General features: G+C 41.5%; 1 protein-coding gene and 1 long non-coding RNA gene across 2 annotated transcripts in view; one reads left to right on the forward strand and one right to left on the reverse strand.

The window, feature by feature from the left end:
• The window catches only part of Lrmda (leucine rich melanocyte differentiation associated), a 1,035,040-nt gene that overhangs the window by 996,393 nt on the left and 14,302 nt on the right, over nucleotides 1–24,345 (forward strand). The window lies entirely within an intron of this gene.
• The window catches only part of LOC127690514 (uncharacterized), a 70,493-nt gene that overhangs the window by 2,030 nt on the left and 44,118 nt on the right, over nucleotides 1–24,345 (reverse strand). The window contains exon 2 of the long non-coding RNA XR_007979156.1: nucleotides 4,720–4,857. This is a non-coding gene — a long non-coding RNA (uncharacterized LOC127690514). The remainder of the gene's footprint in view (nucleotides 1–4,719; nucleotides 4,858–24,345) is intronic.

Genomic DNA, 24,345 nt, shown 5'->3' on the forward strand with positions numbered 1-24,345 from the left:
AGCAGCAATCACCTTTCAAAACTTAGTGTTGTCTATGTAGTCACAGATTGAGTGGTCTGGCCCTCAAGATGTCTATCTCCCGTGATATGAAAAAGCAAAAGAACTCTGACTAATTGTGTAGATATTTTCCTTGCATAAATTGATAGAAGATGTCCACCCAAATGGAAGAGCTCGTCAGGAGCATCTGCATGCATTCTGCCGCTCTGTCCCATTATGTTTCACATGTGACTGTCACCTTTTGTTTGCTTGTTTTTGTTGTTGTTGTTGTTTTTTTGAAGGTAGTAGTTACTTCTACTCATGTCTTTCCAACATTCTGAACAGGATGAAGAAGTAATATATTTACCCTGAATGACATTGTTTTTTTTTAATAGACAACTTCCTTCTGATGTGTGCCTATTTATCATTCACTACCCAGGACCATATCAGTAGGAAACTGAATAACTGAATATTGTTGCTTTCCTTCCATTATAAAAGAGGAGGTTAGGATATGACACATCCCAACCATTATATCTGCAGCATATCTTTGTGTTCTTACAAAAGATATGTTTTGTGAAACACTTTGTCTATATTAATATATGGCATATGTGATCATCTTATTACAGAAAAATGTTAATTACTTCTCACTACTACAGAGTAGGGGAGATGGGACTTGAACTGCCTTTGGCTATTTTCATCCAAGGCCTTTATCCAATGCCTGTTTCCTTAGCTGCCATTTTGATCCCATGGTGAAGGACAACAATATTACACTCCTGTTCACAGTAGACATGCTGCCATTGAAGTCACCGGGCACGTGGTGTCTGCCTCTTTGATCAAAGCATGGGACTTAACATGTTTAATGTCTATCACTTTGTAGTCAACAGTAACGGAATCTCTGCAGTGATTAGAAAGGGCTGTGCCAACTCAATGCCAAGATTTGATGTTGGCTCCTCCAGTCCTGATTGGCTTAAGCCGAAGTGAGGCCATGTGCCTCGCTTCCTGGTTAAATGGGGAGAATGGTTTCTAGAGCTTGTGTTGGGGGAAAGGACGAAGTACTTAATACAGCGTCTGGACCTCGGCTGACATTGCTAATGACTGTCAGCACTGCTGTCCACATTAGCGGTGTTTCACACTGAGCAGCTAAAGGATATCAGGTCTACCTTATTTTCCCTCTTGGCATTCCTCCACAACACCAAGCAAGGTTCCAGTCCCATTTGGAGACACCACATAAAACCTCATCCCATTCTAGAACCACATTCATGAGCTTTGTAATAGTGACCGTGCCCCCAGCTTCCTCTTTTGAGTCCTCACACGGGAACTGGCTTCATTTGTGTTTCAGGGATGTTCCAATGGCTGACAGACAATGCACTGGTTTTATTAACATGCACAACACACAGAAATGCTTAGTGTTATCTATAATGATTTTAATTATTCATGAGTCAACAACATTCGAACACTGCAACTCTGCAGTACATAAAAGACTCTATAGTGCTTAGAACAGCCATCATTCTCAAGCCAGCTCAGGTATGAGGTTATTAAGAGTAAACACATCTAACTGGTGAGTTAGATAGAGCATATCCCTTGAGCCATGACCACCACTGTTGGGTGGACATAGATACACAATGCACAGGAGGAAACCAGAGGGTGAATATCATGGGATGAGGCTTATCCTAAATAATAAGCAAACACAAAACACTATTAAACTACCAGAGATGATCCAATTCCAACCCTGGTGCTGTTGGGTCCATAGCTAAGTTTTGTAAGTTTGTTTTCAATGTCAAAGTTTTAATTTTTTAATCATGTAGAAATTAATAATTAAATAGTCATTGTTTTTGAAGAGCATTTTGTTCCTATGCATTTGACTAAATAACATTTGATTGAGTCCAGAAATGCTACCTTAGGAGTCTATTCTAAGGAAAAATAACTGGGAGTACATTAGAAGCGTCTTTATTTGCTAAAATGTTTACTATAGCAGTCATTATGAGGTAGAACCAATCAGTAAGTTACATCATATGGGCAGAGCATAGGGTAACAGAGCATTCAACAATGCTGAAAATATTTTTAAACTAGTTAAGCAATGAAAACTTTCATGTTTCATGTATTAAAAACAAGACTAGAAAGTAAAACCCTAAAATCCTTCAGCCAAATCTGGACAGTGTGGTATGATTATACATGATTTTTAGCTATTGTTTCATCACAGGTATTTGGTTATATTTATATGTTTGTTTGTTCCTTTGTGTCCATGTTCAATTATGCATGCATGTATGTGCCACAACAAGCATGTGGCACTCAGAGGACATCCTGGGGGAGGTTCTCTTCTTCTGCCATGTATGTGGCAGGGACCAAAGTCAGGTTACAAGGCTTGGTGGCAAGTGTTTTCACCTATTGAGCCATCTTGTCAGCATTTTTCTTTATACTATATTCACCAAAAAAGCACCTATGCATGCAATAAGATAAAAAATAAACCATGAAACGACGCTCTGGTCTTTGTTTAAAAGGTTACAGAAGAAAGAGTAACAATAGAGTTGTACCAGACAGGAAGCTTTAGCTATAATTAATATCCCAAATAAACAAAATGCCTCTATATAACATGAGTTCAAGATGTGGATAGTTTGAGGATGTTATAATGGTACCCAAGGGCAGGCCTCTTTGACATTCTAAATAAGATTTATAAAAATTTATTATTTATTTTATATATATGCCCAATGCCTACCTGTACATATATGTACATGGCATGCATGCAAGAGTCCCTGGAGATCAGAAGTGGGTCTCAGGTTCCCTCAGAATGGAGTTAAAGGCAGTTGTGAGACACCATGTAGGTGCTGGGAACCTATCCAAGTAGGAGGAAGGAGCAGAAGTCAAGGTGACATCACTGTGCTCAGTAACATAGAAGCTCTGTGTTGAGACAGAGGCCATACAGGTACCACCAGGTCAGAGATTCTCATTGAGATTTCAGTTCTGAATCTGACACTCAGCAACAGGGTGCCTATAACAGAAGATGCTGTGTCAAGTTGCACCAGTGAAGCCTCCAGACGCTTTATAACCCAGTGTCATATACCTTACCACCATCACCTATGCTCAGTGTCCCCTGAGTCCCATTTGCCATCCCACACCTCTGCTGTCTTCCTTCTTCCTTTCTAAGATAAGCTTAATGAAAATTCACTGGCTTCTAGAACTGTAGCAGATGATGTGACTTTTATGATTAGGAAATGTCTGGGAGAAGACTAATTAGAGTTAAGGGACTCAAGTACTCAGTACGTGAGAGTCACTGCCAAGACCCTTATATGCAACATCTTATTAATTTTAGGCATTAGGCAGGACCTTTATCCTCATTTTACAGGTGCACATATTCAGATAGAGAGACCTGAACTCAAGATATCTCACTTTTGAGTCTGTGACTTTGCATCTCTGATTTTAGTTGCTGAAGAATTATGAAAAAAAATGTTAAGAAATAGAGCTGTCCAGTCTCAGAAATCATATTCTACTGCAGGAGCGATTCAGACCTTTGATTACCAGTGGTGTGACAAAAGGCCACAGTTCCTCAGAGAGGACGTGTCTCTGCCTCTTAATTTCTACTCACTGGTCTTAGGTTCTGTTAGCGCAGCTCAACCCTTGCAAGAAGATGCATTGAACAGCAAGCTGCTTTATTGGAGAGCTTTGCCATGTCAAATGGAAACTGGCCACTCATTGCTGAGACTACTTCTTCCACAGTGGCCTGGATAGTCCAGAGTGAAGAGATTTAATGACCAGTTTGACTTTCTTACTTTGATTTTCATTATTTTCTGAAGATAAGATCTTTAAATTCTGAGCCCAAGGACTGGCCTGTCAAGGTAAGGTGAAGTTACTTTCCACAAAATTGAAGAGTATGCCTTACCCCACTAGCAGCAGAGAGGTCAGGAGAAGGCCTGTATTTTGCTGTAGATAGGCTCTCCAAAGCAGAAGGCATATGTGTCTCATATAAATCTCCTAGGAAACTCATTTTCCTTGCTTGCAGGAAGATTCCTAAAACAATTGAAGTTTTGAAATGTCATTGGCTCTTAAAAAAAAAAAGAAACCTTGAGAACTTCATATATAAGCCCTACATCTCCTCTGTGCCCCCTTATAAATTTATGACCTCTTGTTTAATTATAGTGATTGGGGGGTATCCATTGAGTTCAGTTAGTACTACTCATATGCACACATATCCAGGGCTGACCACTTGAGACTAGGCAACCTGTGAGATACCTCTTCTATGGAGATAACTGATTTTTAGTCTCTTAGCAACTGTTGTTCACCTGTAGCTCTTCATCGATGGGTGGGGCTTATGTATTTGCTCTGTCCACATTGGCATGTCAGCTGGTGTTGTCATGCCTGCTTGTTCAAGGAACCATGTTGCTGAGATAACACGGGTGCCCTTTTTTCATTTCTCTGGGGGTACTTGGCTCCTTTTCGTTCTATTCTTTCTCAGAGCAGATCAGAATCAGTGGGACAATCCCTCAAATGTGATGGATTTCTGAACTGCAGGCTATAGGAAAAAGGAGTAAAGGCTTTGGGCAAGGATTTTTACAAACTGCCTCATAAACTGATTTGGTGGTCCTCAAGAAGAATGGAAACACTATGCCCAAGGCTTCATGGATTTGAATTTTGTTTAGATCTTTCCATTTTATAAGCAATCTGTAAAAGAAAGAAGGCAAAATAACATGAACTACCTCCTAAGATGTTTTAAAGGAGCAAGAGATGAGATGATACCAATTAGCTACTTACCACAGTGTGCTACTCATAGGAAGATCAGGAAAGAGAGTCATGATGCTGGGGGTGTGGAGGAGGAAGGCCGTGGTAAACCTTGCTGTGGGAAATGTCTTTCTGGAACATTCTCCTTGAAAAGAAGATTTGTCTTCATAGCTAGAAAGTGTATGTGAAACATTTCATCATAAAATGAAGCACAGCTCTCTTAAAAAGCCAGGAGTCACAAGAATACTGCGCTCTGCAGCCTCCTACATCCCATAGATCCCCGAAATGGCCTTTGGAAAAAGAAAATAACGCAGAAGCAGGAGTAACTGAAAACTAACAAGGGGTTTTCCCTGTAATATTTTGTCTCCTTGAATACACGGCTACTTACTTAACTGAGTGCTGGAAATAACGAAAGCTACCAGGCAGGCCTGGAGATTCCATGAGAGGATGTTTTATGGAGTCCCGCACACAGAGCAGTCAAATAAGAAATGGTACTATGGTGAGTTGCAGCGGGCAACATGGCTAGGTTTGGGCATCTTCATAGGTGTCCTGACTTGATCCCCAGGCCTGATGCAGAAGAGACATCTACAAAAAGCACCCTTAGATTTGAGAAATCCCCCAAATTTTTTAATGGTAACATTCAGATGGCCTAGGGATTTATTATTTATTATTGGAAAGATATATGCATCCCCCCATCAGTCACCACAGTGTGGTCCTGTTTAGGGTATCACCAGCTCTTCAGGTCCCTGAGGATATGGAGAGTCCAGCTTAGGTGCTAAAGTTCTCAGGAACTGCAATTATCTGCCTAAGAGTGCATGGAAAAACACCAAGTCTTTTACTCTCAAACACACGGGAAATTCATGCTGGGAACCCGCAGATTTGTGAACGGAACAGCCGACATTAAAAGTGGGCTTCCCGTGGAGTTTTTGATGGAGAGAAAGCATGCCATCTTTCACTGTAGGTGTGCTGGAGATGACTTTGGTCAACTTAAGTCCACTGAGGCTGGTTGGTTGTTTCCTGTATTACGGAGAGTGTTGTCTTCAGTGAACGAATACTGAATGTCAGCTTATCTACATCAACTGTCCGGTTTTCACTTTTGCCATGTTAGTTTAGTAAGGTTCTATTTACTTTTGAATACTGAGCCACCCTTGAATTTCTCAGATAAACTTTATGCAGTCCTGTTGTATTTTTAAATATTGCTAGAGTCTCTGTACAGACTTCTGTTGCAGGTGTTTGCATGCAGGTTCATGAGATATGCCATCCCATCATTTTAATATTATATTTCTACAGTTTCAGTGTGAGTATAGTTGCTGATCTCATAAAATAATTGAATGAATGATTATTCTTCAATCCTTTGGAAATGTTTTCTAGATTTAAAATTAATTTTTGTTATGTCTCAGGTTAAATTTGCTATTTCGTCTGGTGGCATCTTCTTGGGTCAATATTAAGCTGTGAATTCAGTTTCTTAAATAGGTATTGAGTATTTATTTATTTTAGTGTGTTAGCTTTTATTTTAAGATGAAAAATTAACCTTACTTTTAATCACCATAGCCAGTGTGTAGCTTCTAACATCTTTTTTTTTTTTTTTTTTTTTTTTTTTTTTTTCCGAGACAGGGTTTCTCTGTGTAGCCCTGGCTGTCCTGGAACTCACTCTGTAGACCAGGCTGGCTTCAAACTCAGAAAAACGCCTGTCTCTGCCTCCCAAGTGCTGGGATTAAAGGCGTGTGCCACCACTGCCCAGCTGCTTCTGACAGCTTTTAGGCCTTCTGTTACAGGAACAGAAAGCTTCAAGTGCTTGTATATTCAATTTTTACTCACCACACCAGGTGTTGTAACCACATTCTGACTTCTAAAAACAGTGATTGGGAGTCAGGGTTCAAAGCTGAATGAGAAAGCAGTCTTGTCCTTGGCTGCTGGGAGATTGTATGTGAATGAGAATAATGAGCAAATGTTTGATTGGACTGTATGGATATGTGTAAGGATGTGTGGTAGACAGAACCTGAGGAGAGAAAGGACGGGGAGGACTAGTGCCCAGGGGAAGCTGGGGACACATTTAAGATAAAGGGACATTTGAATAGGACTTTAAAGATAAGAGAACTGCATGTGACATAGGGGAATCCTGCCACTTGAGTTACCCTAAGATATGTGAGGGAGTATACCCTTTCAGCTTCTGGTACAGTGAGAACACTCACTTCAGAGATTCATTGTGTTTATCAAGGGACCAACTGGCTAAAGAGGAAAGTGAACCATTTCCTTTGCTTTAGACACTGCAATCCTTCTGTTTGTGTATTTTTCAATAGGGCTTGATGCCTCTGGTATAGCCTTAATGCAGAGTGGACCTGGTCCATGATAGTTCTGTGGTAGTACTCTGGTCCTTAGATTTTTTTCTTCATTTTATTACTATTTATAATATACTATTTAATAATGATATTTTAATATTATTATTGTTAAAATAGTATTTCATACTGTTTTCATAGTTGTAATGAGAACGAGCATCTTCTCCAAAAAAGGCCTTTTAAATGGTCACAAATACTCCATTTCAATCACAAGCCAGGAAAAGTCACTTATCAGTGGAGAGGATGGGCAGAAAGAAGAGAGGGAGGAGACAACACAGGAATCTGAACACCTGGGCGTCAGTGTGGGGATGCTGGACAGTTTCTACCAAAGTTCACTGATTGTAACCACTGTCAATTATCCCTTGAGTGTGTTTTACATATCAGGCCATCTTAATCTGCTCGAATTGGATTCTGCTGAGTTCCCTGGCCTCTTGCTAGCTCATGAGAAACTGTCTTTGTATCAGTTCACAAACACCACTACCTCACCTAGGATGAATCAAGAGCAGCGATTTTCAACCTGTGGGTCATGACCCCTTTGGGGGTTGCGTATCAGATATCCTGCATATCAGATATCTGCATTATGATTCATAACGGAAGTAAGATTACAGTTTGGAAATAGCAATGAAATAATTTTATGGTTTGGGGGTCACTACTGCCATGAAGAACTCTATTAAAGGGTCACAGCTTTAGGAAGGTCAAGAAGCACCAATCTAGAGCTTCGTGATAGAGCTGTGTCTATGCTTGCTCTGCAAAGGGTATTGATATGCTTTGCTCTGCAAAGGTTTGTTGCTTTGTACACCCGTGCTGGCTTCTAAGAACATCTGTTTCCATCTACCAGCTTGCAGATTCATTGCTTTAATTAATTAATGGAAGTGCTTTGGAAGTTAGGGCTTCTATCCTCAATTTCCATTTAAAGGTACCTAGTGACTTCTGCTTTAAAAATAGATGCCATTTAATTGATTAGCTTACTCTGATCCTAAGGTAAAGCTTAAAAGGCTTGTGACAGTATCAGTGATTTAAGTATTCATGAGTGTTTAGGTAAAGCCTGAAAGCCTAGAGTTACTCTGGAGTTACTGTCATCAAGAGTTTTAGCTCCAGGAATGTGCTTGTTAAATACATATGGTCAATTAAAAGGTGCAAAATTATATTTGGGGTTTCAAAAGAATCAATCTAGGGCTGGAGAGATGACTTAGTCAAGAGTACTTGTTACTCTTCTAAAAGATCCAAAGTTCAGTTCCTAATGCTCATGTTGAACAGCTCACAACAGACTTTAATTCTAGCTCCAGGAGACACACCTTCTTCTGGCCTCCAAGGACACCTGTACTCAGCACACACACACACACACACACACACACACACACACACATTATTTTTTCTCTATTAGGATTTCTCAGTGTAGCTCTGGCTGTCCTGGAACTCACACTGTAGACCAGGCTGGCCTCGAACTCAGAAATCCACCTGCCTCTGCCTTCCAAATGCTGGGATTAAAGGCGTGCGCCACCACTGCCCAGCCATACACATTATTTTTTAATATCAATTCTTTATAATGGATATTTATTTTCACTATGTGCAGGACTCTGATTGGGTCTTAACACACTGCTGGTCACAGGATCCTTGCTGTCACCCTCACAGAGCCTGGATTTGGGGGATGCTCAACACAACCTGTGTATCAAGAGTAATGGCTTCCTACCAGGATCTGTGCGGGTTTGCTATGCAGGTCAAAGTTTTATTTAGTGCTGCTATTGCACATAGATGACCAGGACATATATCTAATGAGTCCTATTTTATGTAAATGACCTTTGATATTCTTGTATTTTCCTAGGTTGAGGCAGGATGAGAAGGAAAAAGAAATCTTATTCATCATAGTAAAGAAAGCTTTGCTCATGCGAATCCACATTTTTCTTTTACTTTTTGGAGGCTTTGACTTAGACTTGATAGTCTTGGACCAGGAACAGTATGTTTTAGCCTAAGAAATGTCAGTGGAGGGGCTTCGAGTAGATCGGTGACCAAGATTTTGAAAAGTATCTTAGGTATTCTTCCCATCTCCATTGCCTGATGTCCACAGGAGGAGTAAGCAGGAGATAGCTTAACCACAGAAACCACACACACACACACACACACACACACACACACACACACACACAGGGAGCTGCCTGTCCTGGTGTTGGGAATGGGAAAGATGGAAACAACTATTATGTTAGGCATCATGTGGAAGGTCTAATTTGCTGCTACAGCCTGTTCCACTGTTATTCATTTAGGACAGCTCCAAAATTGCTTCTGAAAAAATGATAAACTTTCAGGGTATATGCCTAGATATGCCATCATTTGGCAAGGATCATACATATTCAGTAACTAGGTTTCTGTAAGTTACCAGGACAGGCAGGAGTTATCATCCTCATTTTAGGCATGACTGCTGACCTTAGTGTAAGTCTTGTGGCTTGCCAAAATTCATAAGCCTAGACTACAAAGCGGCGAATAATAACATGAAGGCTATTTCTTAGTTCCGCCGTTCTGCCCCGTCTTACCATCTTCATTCTGTTCACATCTGAATTTATAACATATACTTGTCCAAGTTAATGTTGAATGTTTGTATGTTGCCTATCTTCTGCTACTGGGTCACTATGTCCAGGAGCTGAGACCTAGCCATGGCAATGTTCCTGTCCTGTTTGAAGGCAGAGTAAGGCCTCAGTAGATGGTGAATGATGTGAAAAGGCATGGCCCAAGACTTAGAAGGTACCTGCTCTAGTCAGGCAGTTTGTAGTCTAAATTAAACAGGGGCTTACATTTGGGGAAAGGGGAAGAAGTAGGAGTAAAATAGAGAGAAAACGGGATGGGGTAAAGGAAATAGAGAGGAGAGAGAGAGAGAATACAAGAACAGTAGGAGACTGTGTATAAGGAGGGAGTGATGGTTTTCCATCTCAATGATATTTGAACAACTAATTGCTTTGTAAGAAAAACACTTTGGCCTGAAAGGATCTCGGTCATTGTTAGAGTAAAATGCTTAAATAGGCTGTCCAAGAGGGATCAGGAGAGAAGTCACAGACACTTCACACAGAGCTAGCAACTATTACTGGGGTCCTTGAGTGATGAGCATCATGTGTCAGGACTATCATCATAACCTCTTTCTGTTTGAAATTCTACATGTGGGAGATTTAAATGGACAATACTTTGGATGTCTGCATCCTTTTTACCGGAATCTACTCTTGGTATTTTGGTACATTTACTGTTTCTCTGAGTCTGCATGTGTATACACACATCTTAATGAGATACTTAAAAAAACTGCAGACACTACCACACTTCCTAAACACTTCAGTCAGCATCTCCTATGAATAAGAACATGTTTCTGTGAAATCCCATTAGTAAATCTTTGAAAGTTAACACAGATGCCAAGTTTTGCCTAATTATACAACCCAGATTCCTCAAGCTTTCCCAATATTCTCCATGGTGTCCCTTGTATCCAGTAGAGGTTTACATGCTACAATATATCAAATCTTCTTAAATCCAGGACATCGGTTCTCAACATGCTACCCTGGGACTTGTTATCTTTAGGACAACCAGAAGACCTGTCAAAGATGAGAACACTGGAGTTATCTCCAGATCCACTAATGAGAGGCCTCAGGACCAGAAGCACCCAGCAGCTGTCTGTATTCTGAAAACACCTGGGGAGGTTCTGATGAAACTCGAGAGTCACTGAATTAGTACCCACCTCCCAACCTTCCTTCTGTGACATTTAGGATTTCTGTATGTGCATTTGTATGGGCACACATGTGTGCACAGATGCACAGGGATGTGGAAGCCAAAGGAAAACCAGAGGTTTCCAGAGGTTGATGTTGAATGTCTTACTCCCTTTCTATCCTCCTCATTATTTGAGACCAGCGAATCCAGAGAGCCACTTGTCTCTGTCTGCCTCCTACTCTAGTCCTGAGGTTATATACGTGGTACTATAAATGTATATCATACTTTGCTTTTTATGTGGGTAGTAAGGATTTAAACTCAAGCTCTCTGCTTACATGGCAGACATGTGAACACTGAATCTTCCAGGCTCCCTTACCATCTTTTGAGACAAGGCCCAGCACTTTGTCACATGGGCTAGAGAGGCTGGCTAGTGATTTTCAAAGCATTCTTTCTGTCTCTGAGTTTACTGTAGTTGTAATCCAAGCATGTGCCACCACACCTCACTTTTTTCATGGTTCTGTGCATAAAACCCAAGCCCTGCTGCCTGCAAGGCAAGTGCTAACATGACTGAGCCATGCAATTGGTCTGTCTTTTTAGACTTTTTTCTTTTGCTAAAAGTTCAGGTGAGTTTGGTTGTATTTAACAAACCACATTGAACATTTTTTTCTTACTGTTTCCTTGTGCTTCAACTCAGGCTTAATAGTCTGCTAAATCCAGGTGAAGCTGGCTGTACTTTATAGCATCATGTTCACAGGCTCATGATATTCAGTCATACTTTTGCTAGCGTGGGACACTTGGTTTAGCATGGCCAACATAGGACCCTGCTCAAAAGGTTTTTGTCTCCCTTTTTCATTAGTAACTAACTCAGTGGTAGCCTACTTGTGTGACAATTCTGTTTCCTGGTGAAGTTTTACCCTTTGCTAATAACCATCTGACTTCCTGTGAACTGGAGAATGCTGACGTCCCAAGAGTACAACTTCATCACTACCCTGACAAGATGTCCCTGGTTTTCTGTTTTCTGTACCATCACTTGAATTGGTTGTCTCTTCAAGGAACTCTGGTTATTTATAGTATGTTGGGAGTCCTGAATACATTTGCACACATCTCTTTCCAAATCATAAGTTTTTATAGATCCCCATGCCCTCTTTCCTCCTCTCTTTCCAGTTTTCTAGGGTAGCTTCAGACCTAAGTGACTTCAAGTCATATAAATATATTATCTCACTGTCCTGGTCAAAGGTCAGCTACAAGTTTCAACTGTACTCAAATTGGAGTGATGTTTTTGTCTGAAGGACCAATAGAAAATCTGTGTTATTGCCTCTCTTTCCCTGTTTCTAGAAGCTAGCTTTTTCTAGCCTCTAGAAGCTACACACATTCTGTGTCTCTTGACTCCTTTCTCCATTTGCAAAGCCAGGGACTTTGTATCTCTCTAAACATGTCTCTTGTTGTGGCCACAACTTCAAATGTTTTCCTCCTTTAAGGACCCATATGATTAGACAGAGCCTGATCAGAGAGTTTAAGATACTGGCTCTATTTGAAAACTTGTACCCAAGATCTACCACCATTGCCTCTTTTCCCTAGTCAGGTGCCATTTTCAATCTTCAAAGACAATACTATAGAAGTTTTGGAGAGCATCATTCTCCCTCCCAACACTGTAGAAGTCTTGGAGGGCATCACTCCCCACATATTCCCTCATTTTTTTTTGTCTCATTATAAAACTCTCTTAAGAACCTTGGTAAGCTTAGTTCCTTCACCCTGAGCTACGCCTAGAAATATCAATGAGCATGATGACATCTGTGACTCCAAGAAATAATCCACTACAGACTTCTCTACAGTTTTGTTTGTTTTTAACATTGAGAATGTGCTGACATTTGGGGTGTAGCTGAAGGTCATATTCCAAAATTAGCTTGTGTATTTATGTCAATAATTGAATGTACAATTAGGTTACTTATATTCAGTTCAGGGAGGATTTGCTTTTGAATATGTAAAAATGTATACACAGAAAGGGAGACATTGGGGTCTTGGGCGGCGGCGGCGGCGGCGGCGGCGGTAGCAGTGGCTGCTCCAGCTGAAGGGCCATCAGCGGTGGAACCAAGGCGACACAGGGTCCAGTTAGGCCCTGCGCCCACGACCACTGACCTTCGCTGACCAGCCGGGCGGCAAGCAACTGCGGTTCTGCGGAGCCTTTCGCTGCACGGAAGCCACTTCAGAACTCGGCTGCCCGCCAGTCAGGAGAGACTCACCGCCATCTTGATCCCGGGCTCCAGAGATCGGTCAGACTGAGGTACACAAACATAATCCTAGGCCCAACACCGCAGGGGTCTGAGCCAGACGGGCGTTGGCCTGCACCCAGGCCCTGGGCTGTTCGAGTGGCCATCGGGGCGCCAACCCAGCCAGGAGTTTTTTTTTTTGCCCCGGCCGGTGCACGCGCCGCCATTTTGCCTACAGGAGCCAGAGTGCTCGGGAGGGCAGAGACTGCTAACAAGCGTAGCCTGAGGCTAACAAAATGGGGGTCTAGGCCCCAAAAGGCACAGGACTGACCCCAAGAACTGGGCGGCTTGGTGGGCCATCTGTGTGTCAACCAGCCCAGGAGGTTATTAGCACAACAGACTCTCCCGGTGCTTTCGCGGAGCGCGGAGCGCACGCCCGCCATCCGGGTCACCTGGCGGACCCAAATAACAGACATAGCCCTAGGGGAACTTTGCTCGGACCTTGGCCTCCCAGGCGTTTGCCTGGACTCAGGGCCCAGGCGACAAGGCTAACCTAGTGTGCGCCAGCCCGGTTGGGGAAATCGGCTGCCCAGCGGAGTGAGCGGAGCACAGGGGAGGTCACAGCAACATTCACCTTCGGAGCTCCCTGGGGGTGCACACGGGTTCCACCTGGTCCACAGACACAATCTGGGGCAAGGCCTCAGGCAGAAGCCCCCAGCTCAACTCTCTCCGCTTCAGATCAGCCTGGGTGGCCGCCACATCTCCAGGTCCCTCAAGAGGCTAGTGGGGGCTTCCGGGCGGCCAGCTGGGAGAAGTCGGTGTGCTCCAATAAATCCTGCGGGCCCCAGCGGGAGCCTTCAGGTGCCTGCTTCGGGATCTGAACAGCCTGGACAACAGCACCCTGTCTATAGGCAGTGCAGAGTGTAAGCTGTGCACCAGAGGCCAACGGGGAAGGGGCAGCTTGCACTGGTGAGTCCAGCACTGACAAGACCAAGTAACACCAGTGAGAGCTAGATGGCAAAAGGCAAACGCAGAAACGTCACTAACAGAAATCAAGGCAATATGGCAACATCTGAACCAAATTCTCCTCTACCAGCAAGTCCTGGATACCCCATCACACCAGTAAAACAAGATTCGGATTTAAAATCACTGGTCATGATGCTGGTACAGGAACACATGAAGGACATTGAGGAGAAAATGGATCAAAAGTTAGAAGCCCTTGCAAGGGAAACACAAAAATCATTGAAAGAAATCCAGGAGAATACAAAAGCCAACAAGGAGGAAATGCAAAAAACACTTAAAGAAATACAGGAGAACTTTGCTCAACAGGCTGAGGTCATGAAAGACGAAACACAAAAATCTCTTAAAGAAATACAGGAGAACTTTGGTCAACAGGCTGAGCTCATGAAAGAGGAAACACAAAAATCTCTTAAAGAATTACAGGAAAACACAAACATGCAAGGGAAGGAGCTAAGCAAAACCATCCAGGATCTAAAATCAGAAGTAGAAACAACTAAGAAAACTCAAAGGGAGACAACTTTGGAGATAGAAAGCCTTGGGAAGAAATCAGGGGACAGAGATGCAAATATCAACAACAGAATACAAGAGATAGAAGAAAGAATCTCAGATGCTGAAGATTCCATAGAAACCATGGACTCAACAGTTAAAGAAAATGCAAAGTGCAAAAAGCTTGTAACCCAAAATATCCAGGAAATCCAGGACACAATGAGAAGACCAAACCTAAGGATTATAGGCATAGATGAGAGTGAAGATTTACAACTTAAAGGGCCAGCAAATATCTTCAATAAAATTATGGAAGAAAACTTCCCTAACCTAAAGAGAGAGATGCCCATGAATATACAAGAAGCCTACAGAACTCCAAACAGACTGGACCAGAACAGAAATACTTCCCGTCACATAATAATCAAAACACCAAATGTTCTAAACAAAGAAAGAATACTAAAGGCAGTAAGAGAAAAAGGCCAAGTAACATATAAAGGAAGACCTATCAGAATCACAGCAGACTTTTCACCTGAGACTATGAAGGCTAGAAGGTCCTGGGCAGATCTCATGCAGACTCTAAGAGAACACAAATGCCAACCAAAACTACTATATCCAGCAAAACTCTCAATCACCATAGATGGAGAAACTAAGATATTTCACGACAAAACCAAGTTCACCCAATATCTATCCACAAACCCGGCCCTAAAAAGGATAATAGGAGGACAACACCAATACAAGGAGGGAAACTCCACCCTGAAAAAAGCAAGATAGTAACCTTTCATCAAACCCAAAAGAAGTTAAGCAATCAAATTTAAAAAATAACGTCAAAAATGATAGGAAGTAACAATCACTATTCCTTAATATCTCTTAACATCAATGGACTCAATGCCCCAATAAAAAGACACAGACTAACTGACTGGATACGTAATCAGGACCCTACATTTTGCTGCTTACAGGAAACACACCTCAGGGTCAAAGACAAACACTACCTTAGAGTAAAAGGCTGGAAGACAATTTTACAAGCAAATGGTCTCAGGAAACAAGCTGGAGTAGCCATTTTAATATCAGATAAAATTGACTTTCAACCCAAAGTCATCAAAAGAGACCCTGAGGGACACTTCTTGCTGGTCAAAGGAAAAATACAACAAGAAGAACTCTCAATCCTGAACATCTATGCTCCAAATGCAAGGGCACCCTCTTTCATAAAAGAAACTTTATTAAAACTCAAAGCACACATTACACCTAACACAATAATTGTGGGTGACTTCAACACTGCACTTTCCTCAATGGACCGATCAGGAAAACAGAAACTAAACAAGGACACAATGAAACTAATTGAAGCTTTGGACCAATTAGACTTAACTGATATATATAGAACATTCTATCCTAAAACAAAAGAATATACCTTTTTTTCAGCACCTCATGGTACCTTCTCCAAAATCGACCATATAATTGGTCACAAGACAGACCTCAACAAATATAAAAAGATAGAACTAATCCCATGCCTCCTATCTGATCACTATGGAATAAAAGTGGTCTTCAATAGCAACAGAAACAACAGAAAACCCACATACACGTGGAAATTGAACAATACTCTACTCAATGACACCTTGGTCAAGGAAGAAATAAAGAAAGAAATTAAAGACTTTTTAGAACACAATGAAAATGAAAACACAACATACCCAAATCTATGGGACACAATGAAAGCAGTGCTAAGAGGAAAACTCATAGCCCTGAGTGCCTCCAAAAAGAAAATGGAGAGAGCATACATTACCAACTTAATGACACACCTGAAAGCCCTAGAACAAAAAGAAGCTATTTCACCCAGGAGGAGTAGAAGGCAGGAAATCATCAAACTCAGGGCCGAAATCAATCAAGTAGAAACAAAGAGAACCATACAAAAAATCAACAAAACTAGGAGCTGGTTCTTTGAGAAAATCAACAAGATAGATAAACCCTTAGCCAGACTGACCAAAGGGCACAGAGAAAGTATCCAAATTAACAAACTTAGAAATGAAAAGGGAGACATAACAACGGAAACTGAGGAAATCCAAAAAATCATCAGATCCTACTACAAGAGCCTGTACTCAACACAACTGGAGAATCTGGAGGAAATGGACAATTTCCTTGACAGATACCAAATACCAAAATTAAATCAGGACCAACTAGACCATCTAAACAGTCCCATAAAGCCTAAAGAAATAGAAGGAGTCATAGAAAGTCTTCCAACCAAAAAAAGCACAGGACCAGATGGTTTCAGTGCAGAATTCTACCAGACCTTCAAAGAAGAGTTAACACCAATACTCTTCAAACTATTCCACAAAATAGAAACAGAAGGAACACTACCCAATTCCTTCTACGAAGCCACAATTACGCTGATACCAAAGCCACACAAAGATCCAACAAAGAAAGAGAACTTCAGACCAATTTCCCTTATGAACATCTATGCAAAAATACTCAACAAAATTCTTGCCAACCGAATCCAAGAACACATCAAAACGATCATCCACCATGATCAAGTAGGCTTTATCCCGGGAATGCAGGGTTGGTTCAATATACGGAAATCCATCAATACAATCCACTACATAAACAAACTCAAAGAACAAAACCACATAGTCATTTCATTGGATGCTGAAAAAGCATTTGACAAAATTCAGCATCCTTTCATGCTTAAAGTCTTGGAGAGAACAGGAATTCAAGGCCCATACCTAAACATAGTAAAAGCAATATACAGCAAACCGGTAGCCAGCATCAAACTAAACGGAGAGAAACTTGAAGCAATCCCACTGAAATCAGGGACCAGACAAGGCTGCCCCCTTTCTCCTTATCTTTTCAATATTGTACTTGAGGTACTAGCTCGGGCAATTCGACAACATAAGGAGGTCAAAGGGATACAAATTGGAAAGGAGGAAGTCAAACTATCATTATTTGCAGACGACATGATCGTCTACCTAAGTGACCCAAAGAACTCCACTAGAGAGCTCCTACAGCTGATAAACAACTTCAGCAAAGTGGCAGGTTACAAAATCAACTCAAGCAAATCAGTGGCCTTCCTATACTCAAAGGATAAGCAGGCTGAGAAAGAAATTAGGGAAATGACCCCCTTCACAATAGCCACAAACAGTATAAAGTATCTTGGGGTGACTCTTACCAAACATGTGAAAGATCTGTATGGCAAGAACTTCAAGACTCTGAAGAAGGAAATGGAAGAAGACCTCAAAAAATGGGAAAACCTCCCATGCTCATGGATCGGTAGAATCAATATAGTTAAAATGGCCATTTTGCCTAAAGCACTATACAGATTCAATGCAATACCCATCAAAATCCCAACTCAATTCTTCACAGAGTTAGAAAGAGCAATTATCAAATTCATCTGGAACAACAAAAAACCCAGGATAGCTAAAACTATTCTCAGCAACAAAAGAAAATCTGGGGGAATCAGTATCCCTGACCTCAAGCAATACTACAGAGCAATAGTGTTAAAAACTGCATGGTATTGGTACAGTGACAGGCAGGAGGATCAATGGAACAGGATTGAAGATCCAGAAATGAACCCACACACCTATGGCCACTTGATCCTCGACAAAGAGGCTGAAAACACCCAATGGAAAAAAGATAGCCTTTTCAACAAATGGTGCTGGTTCAACTGGAGGTCAGCATGCAGAAGAATGCGAATTGATCCATCCTTGTCTCCTTGTACTAAGCTCAAATCCAAATGGATCAAGGACCTCCACATAAAGCCAGACACTCTGAAGCTAATAGAAAAGAAACTGGGGAAGACCCTTGAGGACATCGGTACAGGGAGAAAGTTTCTGAACAGAACACCAATAGCGTATGCTCTAAGAGCAAGAATTGACAAATGGGACCTCATAAGGTTACAGAGTTTCTGTAAGGCAAAGGACACCATCAAGAGGACAGATCGGCAACCAACAAATTGGGAAAAGATCTTCACCAATCCTACATCAGATAGAGGGCTAATATCCAATATATATAAAGAACTCAAGAAGTTAGACTCCAGAAAACCGAACAACCCTATTAAAAAATGGGGTACAGAGTTAAACAAAGAATTCTCACCTGAAGAACTTCGGATGGCGGAGAAGCATCTTAAAAAATGCTCCACTTCATTAGTCATTAGGGAAATGCAAATCAAAACAACCCTAAGATTTCATCTTACACCAGTCAGAATGGCTAAGATTAAAAATTCAGGAGACAGCAGGTGTTGGAGAGGGTGCGGAGAAAGAGGAACACTCCTCCACTGCTGGTGGGGCTGCAAATTGGTACAACCACTCTGGAAAGCAGTCTGGCGGTTCCTCCGAAAACTGGGCACCTCACTTCCAGAAGATCCTGCTATACCACTCCTGGGCATATACCCAGAGGATTCCCCACCATGTAATAAGGATACATGCTCTACTATGTTCATAGCAGCCCTATTTATAATTGCCAGATGCTGGAAAGAACCCAGGTATCCCTCAACAGAAGAGTGGATACAAAAAATGTGGTATATCTACACAATGGAGTACTATTCAGCCATTAGAAACAATGAATTCATGAAATTCTTAGGCAAATGGATGGAGCTAGAGAACATCATACTAAGTGAGGTAACCCAGACTCAAAAGGTGAATCATGGTATGCACTCACTAATAAGTGGTTATTAACCTAGAAAACTGGAATACCCAAAACATAATCCACACATCAAATGAGATACAAGAAGAAAGCAGGAGTGGTCCCTGGTTCTGGAAAGACTCAGTGAAACAGTATTTGGCAAAACCAGAACGGGGAACTGGGAAGGGGTGGGAGGGAGGACAGGGGAAGAGAAGGGGGCTTACGGGACTTTCGGGGAGTGGGGGGGGCTAGAAAAGGGGAAATCATTTAAAATGTAAATAAATTATATCAAATAAAAAAAAAAAGACAAAAAAAAAAAAAAAAAAAAAAAGAAAGGGAGACATTTTAGAATGCTGATTCTGCCTGGGTCCCCTCCACACACTATTTCTATCTAGCCATTCCATACTCTTAGGACCTAGGGTTTGGTCTGATGTTTCTTTTGTAAAACATAGAGATAAGTGTGGTATGTTTAATCTTATGTTTACTTCATATACCAAAATATCGGAGTAAACAATACTTATTTGCTTCTTGCATTTTTACTAGGCAGTATATGTAGGTAGATAAAAAGACAAGCTAATATTTATACACTTATTCATCTACACATACAATATATCATGGCCCACACTATATCATATAGCCATGGGGGTTATCAAAAGAGGTAATTATCAAATAGTTTCTTGACTTTTACTTTTCTTTTGTTTTTTGTTTTTGCATGTAGTAGTCAGACCATACAGGGAATGTTGAAACCCAAGCTAAATTTTTGAAAGTGCATTTTTTTGTTGTTGTTGGACAATGGTGGTACATACCTGGAATTAGAAAATATTAATGTCCTTTCCATATTAATTAGCTTGTTATTACAAGAAATAGTTATTATATTTGCAAGTTAACCCAACAGGAAAAAAATATATCCCAAGGAAATATCTCCTTGGTATGTGTTATGCTCCCCCTTCACTCTGCCAAGATACAGCTACCCCTGCTCCCGGGCTTGCAGAACATTCTGTCATGCACATACAGCCACTAGTTTTTATCACGACTGATTTTAGTCAACAAGCATCTCCCTTTCTGGCCCCTCAAATCCGGAGTCCGGTCTCCTTTTCTAATCACTGATTTTTCTGATCACCTGGTGTTTCCCTGCCCTCTTATTGTTTTGGCCTAAAATTCCATTGAGGAATTATTCATTCCGTCTAGTTTGCAAGGAATGTCTTTTTTTTTAAAAAGGAAATGTATGCTGGCATGTGCCATGGAATTAGCCGTTCCCTGGGGAAGGTGAATCGGGTTAGGAAGCGAATAGGAGCAAAGCTGCTTCAATTCCAAAGGCAAAACTCTAAGGAAGGCTAGAAGCCATGTGAGGACCAAGGGTATTGTAGATTTTAGAAGGTTTGCAGGACTAACCATAGAAAAGAGGGGCACAGAAAGAAAGGAGTAATTAAACCATATCAACCAGAACAGAACACCTACAAGGCTGATACTCAGTGGAAAGATTAGTCTTCTGGAGTGTTCCTCTGGCATGAGAAACCCAGATGTAAAAAGATAGAAAAGTCTTACATATCTTTATTTCAGAACTTTTGCCATTTGGCTCTGCCTCCCTCCTCTGAGTGACAGGTTCCTCTAGTGCTCCAAGGGGATTTCTTAAAGATCCAGCAGGCACCACCCCTGTCTAGGGTAGGCAGAGCTACTATTGCTTTTACAGTATTTCTATGTGGGACCACTGTCACTATGAGACTGCATCCTGGTGCTTTCTGGCCTGCTCCAATCTAGCTAGCTGTGATTGTATAGGTGAACAATTCAGCCTCAGAGCACTGTTGAAATTTAAAATCAATAAAGAAGAAAAGTAAGCCAGGGAGTGGCACAGGGTGATTAAGTGCTGTTTGGAGGAAGAGCTTTATCCTCTGCCACATTTCTGTTGAAATCCTGAGAAATTTGAAGAAGATGGCAAAGAGTGAAAACATTAAAATTTATGTCAGATACTAATCGCAGTAAAGCAGCTGCGACTTTGACAGGCAATCAAGAACTGGGTGACTTTTGGTTCTGATTTAGCAAAATAAGGTCAACGTGTTCACACCCACAGCACACATAACAATTGGCAAGAGGACATACAGAATACATCCTCAGAACGACTTAGTTAAATGCCATACACAGGTATGCATACGCCCACATAGTGACCCAAGAAGTAACTCTGAATTGTTACTGTAAGTATATAGCTCTTCTATCTACCAGCTTGGACTATACTTTGATTTTGATGAAAAGCCATCAGTACAAGGAGAAATCTCTTCATCAGAAAACTCAATAGAAAGGAAAAAAGAAGCCTTCCCAAGACGTTGTCATGTATTACTGGTTATTTCTGGTGGTTAAGAGAATTATTTGAAAACAAAGAAACCTTTCACAAAGCCTCCAAAATACAAAAGATTTAATAACATTTACATCTGTGTATCAGCCCTGTCTGTAGTGCAAGTCATGAATAACACATAAACCAGAGAGGAGAAAGCAGAGAAGTACTCACACATCATTTAAAATCCAACCCACCCCATCGTCAGTGGAATCAAATACACAGCAGGAACAGTTCCAGTTCATACACACACAATATAGTCACTGAAAATGAAAACATATTAATTATGTTTCTTAAGGTTCAGAGAGAGATAGCAAGGTTCACTAAACCGGTCCAACTTCTCAATTGAAAATCTGTACCAAAAGACCCTCCTGGGCGGCCTCTGGATTTTGAAGAAACTATAGAATGGTTGCTCATGTATATTTTGTCTTGTGTGTGGCTGTTCAATTAAGTCTGCAGTTGGGGCTCAGTCTCGCCTTCGTGCTGTGCTAAAAATGGAGGCTGTTAAAAGTGAGTAACTTAAGAAAGGAAGAAAGAAGTAGAGTAAAAAAGACTTTACTAGCAAGGAATACGTAAGTCCAGGTAGCATCCCAGTGTAAGCGCACCCGTGCAATGAGGTTCCTAAATCAGCTCATCTGGCATCTGTGGAATTCCAGGAATCTTCTTGGATTTCAAAATGCAGTGTATCCTAAGATTCTATCAGCTTGCGATCTATCTCTGGGTCAGTTTCTGGTCCTTGAAGGAGAAGGATGAGTTGAGAGAATTGATCTGGGCGCATTTGGTGTTTATTATGCATTCTTCAAATTGGTATTTACTGTTTGTTTCTAGGAGCTGGAGGACATTAAAAAAATGCTCACTTTAGATTATCCCTTTTCGGTCACTAGCTTTGCCTCTATTCTCTGCCCAGGTTCCCTTTCCTCGCCTGTGCATTGTATTTCTTCTATCTCAGGGCCTTCCTCTGTGGGTGCTGCAGCTTGCAGGAAGAACTGCCTTTGTATCTCATTTCAGTGTGAAGTTTCAGGTCTTTGACTGAGGCAGAAGGTTAATAGTCCTTTCTCTCTGTACTTCAGATGTGCAGTTCCTAGAGAGTATTCCAGGGCAAGTGGCGTGTAATTGCTAAACAATATAGTCATTCTTGTTTTAAATGAGAAATATTTCCATCATTCCTGATATATGTGTGTGTGTGTGTGTGTGTGTAGACATGGGTAGACCCTGAGAGATGAGGCTTCTACAGAGAGGGACACTATAGCCATCCTGGGGGAATTTGCACATTCACGCATTTAGGTTTTAAATGCCGTGTTGCATGCTGGGCCTTTTAGGCACTTGGGATTATGTATAATAGATGACCTGCTTTTACAGGGATGCATGCTATACAGATGTAAATGTTATTATAGCTTTTATATTTTATGTTCTTGTTGAAAGATCATTTTGTCTTTGAGTAATACCACCATTCAATTCTTTCTTGGGGGAGGGTGGCAAGGGAGGAGGGGGTTATCTTTAAAAGGGAATATGAACTCGATATTGCACATCATATATTTCTTAAAAGTAATTTGGAATTTTAGGGTCTGGGATTGGGGCTGACTGATACACTGCCGTGATGAGATATAACCCTTAGAAAATAACAGCACCCGCACATGCCTGCATCTGCCCAACCTCATAATTCACTTTCACATTGGATTATGGATGTCTGCGTTCACAGAGTCTATCTTCCCTTTAGGTATTATTTCAGCCCTTTGAGATAATAAGGAAAGTTTAATTGCGTTGTTAATTGATTTTTTGCACAACATTATTACCTTGATTGATTGCAGAGTTGATGAAAATGTTAGACACAGGCAGCGTGGAGTCTCAGCCGGGCAAGGAGTGGGAGCCTTGTGGAGAATAGATAACCTTGATGTTAAGGGCTATATCCTTCAGATATGTCTTCCCGTGACATATTGATGGCCCTCGAAAAGGGAAAAGCTGATTGTATGCAGAATGCAATCATTAAACCCACTTCAGCTCACTGTTGATTAATTTGTTTTTTCCTGAAGGATCTAGTTATAGGGAAGGCCTAACTTGTGCCAACCGCAACCATTTCCTAGGCCCCAGATGGCTTAACCCTCTAGGTGGAGAGAAAGAATGAGGCTGGTGGGGCTAAGGATGAGCAGAGGGAGGTGGTTGATGCTTAAAAGGCATCTTCATCCCCTGAAGAGTGTTTGTTCAACCCTCCAAGAGTATCAGTCTGTTAGAGTGTCTATACCCAGGAAGCCTTTGCTTAGGGTATAAGACATGGTCTTATACCCTATGCTTTTGCTATGTCTTGTTTGCAAGACCTTGCAGTGGTATCTATGGATGGCACATGACAGGAGTGTTATTTAAAACTTCTATAAGTTTACTCCCATGCTCGGTGACTTGAGTGGGGTGTCACTGGTCTGTCAGTGTTTGTTTCTGTCAGCTTTCTGTCACCACGACCAGATGCCTGGGACAAATGATAATAAGGCAGATGGCTTGGGAGATTCCATCTGTAATTAGCTGGCCCTATTGCCTGGACCTGTGGTAAGGTGGCACACCATGTGAGAGCTTATAGCATAGCAATAAGCCACCTTACAGAGTGTGTACAAAAGAAATAAATAAAAGGGGACAGGTCCCGCTGTCCCCCTCTCCGAGGCTATGCCTACAATAACTTTGGAGTATTAGCCAGTTTTTCACTGTGGTGATCAAATACATGAGCAAAATAAGTAGATGGAGAAAAGGTTACATTTGGTTTGTGGTTTCAGTTTCTCCTGGCAGGAAAGATGTGGTGGAGAGGCCCACCTCGTGGTACACTGGAGGACCAAGGAGGCTATGCCCATGCTTTATAGATTTTGTCCCCCTTGCCTGGGTCTCAGCCTTTGAGATTAGTTGAGGCAGGTAATCTTGACCTCATAATCTTCCCTGTGAAAACCCTCACACGTGCTTCTCAGCCTCATCCATTGACAGTCAGCCATTATGTCCCAACATATGTGAGTCCCAACATCTGTTACACAACACA

This window comes from Apodemus sylvaticus, chromosome 8 (assembly GCF_947179515.1).
Source record: "Apodemus sylvaticus chromosome 8, mApoSyl1.1, whole genome shotgun sequence".
Lineage (NCBI taxonomy): Eukaryota > Metazoa > Chordata > Mammalia > Rodentia > Muridae > Apodemus > Apodemus sylvaticus.